The sequence below is a fragment of the Aethalodelphis obliquidens genome, unplaced genomic scaffold (genome assembly GCF_003676395.1).
Source record: "Aethalodelphis obliquidens isolate GAN/ISIS:26980383/991018 unplaced genomic scaffold, ASM367639v1 scaffold9, whole genome shotgun sequence".
In the NCBI taxonomy this organism is placed as follows: Eukaryota; Metazoa; Chordata; class Mammalia; order Artiodactyla; family Delphinidae; genus Aethalodelphis; species Aethalodelphis obliquidens.
Genome location: NW_020837953.1, coordinates 5726782 through 5733388, shown reverse-complemented (window position 1 = coordinate 5733388; position 6607 = coordinate 5726782). Strand labels below are relative to the sequence as shown.

At 45.9% G+C, this 6607-nt stretch overlaps 1 pseudogene; it reads left to right on the top strand.

The window, feature by feature from the left end:
• Nucleotides 1-610: 610 nt before the first annotated feature.
• Nucleotides 611-1185, top strand: LOC113622377 (ferritin light chain pseudogene; annotated as a pseudogene).
• The last annotated feature ends 5422 nt before the right edge of the window (nucleotides 1186-6607 follow it).

Below are 6607 nucleotides of genomic sequence, written 5' to 3'. Positions count from 1 at the left end.
TGTTTTATAAATAACTCTGGATCTTAGAGATCATCTTTATAGTAAATTTTTACTTTACATTTTTTAAATGTATTTTAAAACTAGCTTGTTATCACTAATCAGTCAATGGTACAGCTAGGATTGCTGATGTTTCCCCAAATTCTCTGATGACAAGACTTGTCTGGGGTTCTTGTTAAATACACAGCCTCCTGGGTTCCTGGAACTCCTCATTCAATGGGTCTGGGATGAAGTCAGAAACTTGTAATGTCTAACAAGTACCCCCAGGAAATTCCCATCAACAGAGAAGTTTGATGAACACTAGGCTAGCCTGGGCCCTGATGTCCAGCACTCCTCTGACGACACTTTGCAGAGGAGGAAAACTCCAGTGCAGCAGTCAGCCTCCTGATCAGTTAACAATTAAATCGTGTGAACCACTGCGCTGGATAACTCAAAGATCTATTTCATTAAAGAAGGTGACCATGAGCAGTGTGCTCGGTGTCTCTTGCTTCAACAGTGTTTGGGCAGAACTGACCCAGGGACACCCCTTCCTCTAGCCTCTGACCACCTGCCAACCATTTTTCCAGCCACAACTTTCAGAACCAACCAGTCAGCTATCCTCGGCCTCTGGGACCAGCCAACACCATTTTTTGAGCTTAGCTCCTTATTGCTGATCAACCATGAGCTCCCAGATTTTTCAGTATTATTCTACCCAGGTGGAGACCACCATCCACCGCCTGGTGAACCTGCATCTGCAGGCCTCCTACACCTACCTCTCTCTCTGGGCTTCTATTTCCACCACGATGATGTGGCTCTGGAGGGCGTGGGTGACTTTTTCCATGAATTGGCTGAGGAGAAGTACAAGGGCACCGAACATCTCTTGAAGATGCAAAATGAGCGCTGCGGCCATGCCCTCTTCCAGGACCTGCAGAAGCCATCTCAAGATGAGTGGGGTAAAGCCCAGGATGCTGTGGAAGCCACCCTGTTCATGGAGAAGAACCTGAACCAGGCGCTTTTCACTCTGCATGCCCTGGGTTCTGCCCACACAGACCCCCAGCTCTCAGACTTCCTGGAGAGCCGCTTCCTGGATGAGCAGGTGAAACTCATCAAGAAGATGGTGACCACCTGACCAACCTCTGCAGGCTGGCTGGTCCCCAGGTGGGGCTGGGCAAGTATTTCCTCGAAAGGCCCACCCTCAAGCATGACTAGGAGCCTCTGGAGCCCAGCGGCCTTTGAGAAGCCCCTCTGGTGTCAGTGCTTCTGCCTGAAGCCTCTCTCTGCAGTCGCTGAACAGCTTTTTAACTGTCCTGGAGCCCTCTCCCAAGCCTTGGACCAAATGGAAACAATAAGGCTTTTTGCAGCAAAAAAATACTAACAATAATAGTAATGTGAATTTGGAAGCCTTGTACCACATTGCTCTTTATAAACTCAGTGTCTGACACTTTTCCTGCACTGTCTCATCCAATCCCCTCAACACTCCTGCCAGGTAGATATTCTTTTACATTGTACAGATTTGGAAACTGAAACTCAAGAGGTTTGGGAAATTGTCGGTCATGAAGCTTATAGTAAGTAGCCAAATTGAAATTTAAAGCCAAATTCATCTGAATCCAGAGACCATGTTCTTCCCATTATTCCAGATTCTGCAAGGGTCTAGGGCAGATTCTATCTTCACAAAGTCAATCTATACAAATGTCTAGCCACAGTTGAAGTCTGCATGCCTTTCCTCAGGACCTCTCCATTTTAGGTTGACCTTTCACTGACCTTTCCTCCCCCACCCCACCTGCTTCACCCCAAGAAGCCATCCTGTTTTCTCCTTGCTACTCCATTGCAATTTTACACCCAGATTATTTGTGTCTATAACAAGCAAGGCCACACCAATGTCTGGCTTTAAAAGAAGCATGAGTCTTCATTCCCGAGGTAATGAGACCTTTTTTTCCAAGTTCCTTCCTTCAAAGTTCATGAATTTAATAAAAAATAAGCCCAGCTCTATTACAGCCCAGACCTCTGCTGCAGGAAGCCAGGGCTGACTGAGTAAAGGCAGTGCCTGAATGAAAAAGAAAATGTATTCATAGATCAGCACTATCTTTCCCTTCCACCGACCAAATCCATAGACACACTGGGAGGCACCACAGCCCACATCTGAGCTTCCTACAGTTGACATTCACGTCACAAGGGCAAAGTGGACCTTGATATAGAGATGTTTACAGTCTTTGTTTATAGTCTTTTCTCCCCCTTGGAAGTAGAGCTTTGGAGAAGCCTGACACTTGACTCTTCAAAGTTGTTAGAGACGTGCATCCATCCAATCCCCACACAGAATAGTGTGAAAAACCCAGGGGATGCATGGAAGGAGTTACTCCAGGCTGTTTCTCATTGGCCTCTTGTTCCTCAGTGCCAGTGGCCATTGCCACATGCTTCTGCAGCTGCCCAGTAATGGTCCCACGGTGGCCCTTGCCATCACTTCATCCCTCCAAATGGCTCCTCTTCTGAGAATCTTAAAGGTCACTAGTATTCCCCCCCACCCCCCGCCTAGTATTCCCCCACTAGTATTCCCAACTCCTAGCAGCTCACTTGTATACCTACTGCTCTAAGGCCTCCTTGGACCCTCCAGGAACTTGGTTCACCTGCCCATCAGTCCCCTGTTAGCATTCACACATCTGTTCAGGAGACACGTTCTGAGTGCCAATCATGCTCCCAGCATGAGGGATTCACCTTGAATAAGACCCATCCTTGCTTTCCCACCAGCCTCACCTCCTTCCCTGCCCAAACTCTCCTCTCACCATCCTATGGATGCTTCATTCTGCGCCACCCAATCACTCATCTTCTCTGCTTTGGCTGCCAAGCTGCTGGAGAAGTTTGCCTAACGAGGCTGAATTGCACCAGAAAAGAATTAGCCAACTCTGCCTTGGCTTCAGTTTCTACATCCCAAGGCTGCAATGAGAAATAGAGGAGGGAAAGAATTTAAAACCCTAGTATACCATGTAACACAAGTAGGTGTTCAATAGATATCCATCCAATTGCTGTGTGCTCTGAGCCACAGCCCCTCATCAGGACAATGGAGATAGCAAAACAGCAAAGTCTTTAGGCCATAGAGAGGATTCAGAAACAAACATGTCAACAGCCATTATTCCCTTGCGCCTTCCCCTAAATGAACATGGTCTGCCTGGGCTTTGCATCCCACACCATTGCCTGAGTTCTAGGGGTTTCTGATCAGCAGCTTCACCCTATTGCTATTGCATCAGAGGAGCTCCGCTGATGACAGGTTTAAGACCTGCTAGGCTCCTAGAGCCTGTGCCACTGCCTCCTAATTCTCAGCTAAGACCATCAAAAAGATTGCAGAAAGATACAGGAAACAAATCTCAGGAGGCCCTGCAGCCCGGGAGGTTTGGTGCAAGGAAATATAACATCTCAGTGCCTGGAGCTCAGCGCTCCCAGGCCCTCGGCCCCCATCCCAGATGTGGTGGGCAGCGATGTTGAGGAGTAGGTTGTATTTCCTGTGAATTAAGCCATTGGGTGGGAGAACAATGTCAACATTGATGGGGAAAGGTCACTGAAATTCCAAGGACACTTGAGGCCTTTCACTGGGTTGAGACAGAGATGCCTAATGTTAATCCTACGTAATATGAGACAACCCACTTTCTAATGACAACCCACTTTCTAATGGGCCTACTGGAAGCTCAATTGGCCATTCACTGTGATTCAGTGCATCCTCAAGGAAGTGGTTTGGAAGGGAGGGAAATCTCTCTCTTTTTTTTAATCTGTGATCCAAAACTCTCCCAGAATATATTAGCATGGGCTATTCTGATTCTTGGTGGAAAAGGTGTTTGCTCCATTCAAGACTTACTTAGTTGGAAGGCGAGGGGTTCCAACCTCCACAAATAGTGAAATCAATATTCTTTCATTTATTAAACACACATTAATGGGGCACAGAATGTAATTAACACACAGGCTATTTCTGCTGCCCTCCTTAGGGTGGTTTTTGGCCCATGACCTTGGTTCTAAGGCCCATGTCTTTGCCCTTGTACTTTAGAGTTCATTCCTTTATCTGACAAATACTTAATGTGTGCTTCCCTTCTTCCAGGTACCATAGTGAGGGATAAAATGCCCAACAAGACAGAGCCATTCTCTCCCCTTACACAGTTTATTGACTAACTGGAAAGTCAAACCATGACTTTATTCATTACAATTAAGTGGCACAAGTGTAATGCCAGGGTAAGTGCAGGGTCCTCTGGGAACATAGAGCAGGCCCTCTGTAAGAGGAGAAAGGAAGGGGAATTTAAGAGGATCTTTGGAGAAGCTGACATTTCAGCTGGGCCTGGACAGAAGGCTAAGAGTTAGCCCAGGGAAGGGGGAGCAGGAAATAAGAGGAACAAAGGAAGGCCACTGTCCCTGGGCTGGAGGGAGTAGGGAGTGGAAGGGGTGAAGCGTGGCTGATGCAGAGCAAGCAGTTGCAGGGGAGGACTGCCTGTCCCACTCACTCCAGCTTTCCAGCTGCATGACGTCTCCAGACCTGCTTCAGCTCCAAGCTTTGCAACCTGCTTAGCTTGGGGATGGGAAGTTCCAACCTCCAAACACAGTGAAATCAATATTCTTTCATTTATTAAACACACATTAATGAGGCACCGAAGGTAATGAACACACAGGCTATTTCTGCTGCCGTCATTAGGGTGGTTTCTAGCCTGTAACCTTGGCTCTGACGCCTATCTTCAGTGACAGCCCAGCCCCCAGAGTCCCAGGAGAGCTCCAGCTTCCCAGGGGCCACTTGTCAGAGAGGGGAATCCAGACCACCTCCACTCATGTCTCCAGGGTCAGATTCCCATAATTAGAAGAAACGGTCAAAGTGGGGAGGTGCAGGTGGTCCACCGAGTGGGACCCATGGTGCAGTGTTTCTGACATGGCGAGCTGTTTCCTCGCTCCTTTTCTTTGTCTTCGCTGGCAAGGAAATGATCTTCAGGAGAGTCAGGCACTGGAAGTGAACTCTTTGTCTCCCTAAATGAGTTCTCATCTCCTGGCTTGGATTAAACTCTGTCCCAGAAATGAGAGTTTCTGCAGATAAAACTTTAAGGAAACATGAAGAACAAAAGCAGAGTTGAAGGATAGGCGTGTGACCAACATTTTTATTTTCAACAATGAGAAAAAAGTAGACACAGGAAATGTCAATGGTGGCCTTGACACCGAGACCAAGCCAGGATGAAGACAGGTGATCAAGGAGGAGGCCCCAGGACATCAGAGAAGGAAGCAGTGGTGACCAGGAGAGCAAGCTTACTCAGCTGGTTGCCTTTTTGTGGACAGATATGAGTTGGCAGTTTAGCACAAGTCCATAGTTTCTCTGGGATTCAACAAAACACATGCCAAACACTTCCTTGGCAATCCCTTAAGATACATTCAACAAACGTACGCTAAATGTGGTGTGTCTGCAGAGTCAAGGCCAGGGCGTATGAGAACATGGAACAGAGTCACCTACCCCAGCCTGTGGCAGGTCTGAAAGGCACCCTGAGAGAGGGCCACCTGAGCAGATAAAGCACACATCTGACACACGGTAGGGTATAGGGTAGAAGCAGAAGCAGGTAGTACAGCATGGTACAAACACTACAGCCAGACTGCCTGGGGTCAAAGAGGACTCTGCCATTTACTAGCTGTGCAAACCTGGGCAACTTCCCCTAACCTCACTGTGCCTCAATTTCCTCATCTGTAAAATGAGAATAATAATAGTACTTCGCTCATAAATTTGATGTGAAAATTTTGAAAGCGTCAATATATGCAAAGTGCTGAGAATGGCACCTGGTAAGTGCTACATAAATGTTAGCTATGATTAAGGAGATGTGTGGTTAAGTTTTTTTTTTTAATTAATAGTCTTTATTTTAAAGCAGGTTTAGGTTTATAGAAAAGCTGAGCAGAAAGTACACAGAATTCCCATATACCCCTCCCTTCCACACACAATTTCCCCTACTGTTGGCATCTTGCATTAGTATGGTACATTTGTTACAATTGATGAGCTGATACTGACACGTTATTATTAACTAAAATCCACAGTTTACACTAGGGTTCACTCTGTGTTGTACATTCTATGGGTTTTGACAAATGTATAATGTCAGGTATCAGCCATTACAGAATCACACAGAATAGTTTCACTGCCCCAAAAAATCTGTGTTCTATCTCTTCCCTTCCCCCAACCCCAACTCCCTATCCCCTGGAAACCACTGATTTTTTTTTTATTATCTCCATAATTTTACCTCTTCTAGAATGTCATATTATTGGAACCATACAGTACATAACCTTTTCAAATTGGCTTCTTTCACTTAGCAATATGCATTTAAATTTTCTCCATGTCTTTTCCCTGATTAAGTTTTTATAAATGCTGGGTATATTCATACCAAGTTGAATGACAATACTCAAAGGAAGCCGAATAAAGAGTCTTTACCTTGTCATTCTATAGAAAGTTCTGCTAATATTTGCCTTTGGAACTATGCTATTTCATACTCCAGTGAAGTCCGACCACTAAGCGTTTTTGTTCCTAGTTAAGTAACTCCTTTAAAATACAAACATTCCTGGGAGGTCACATTTTAAATATTTCAGGTCTAGAACCATAGCATTGTTCAGCTTGAAGGAGCTTCAGTATCAAATGTTCCCAAAC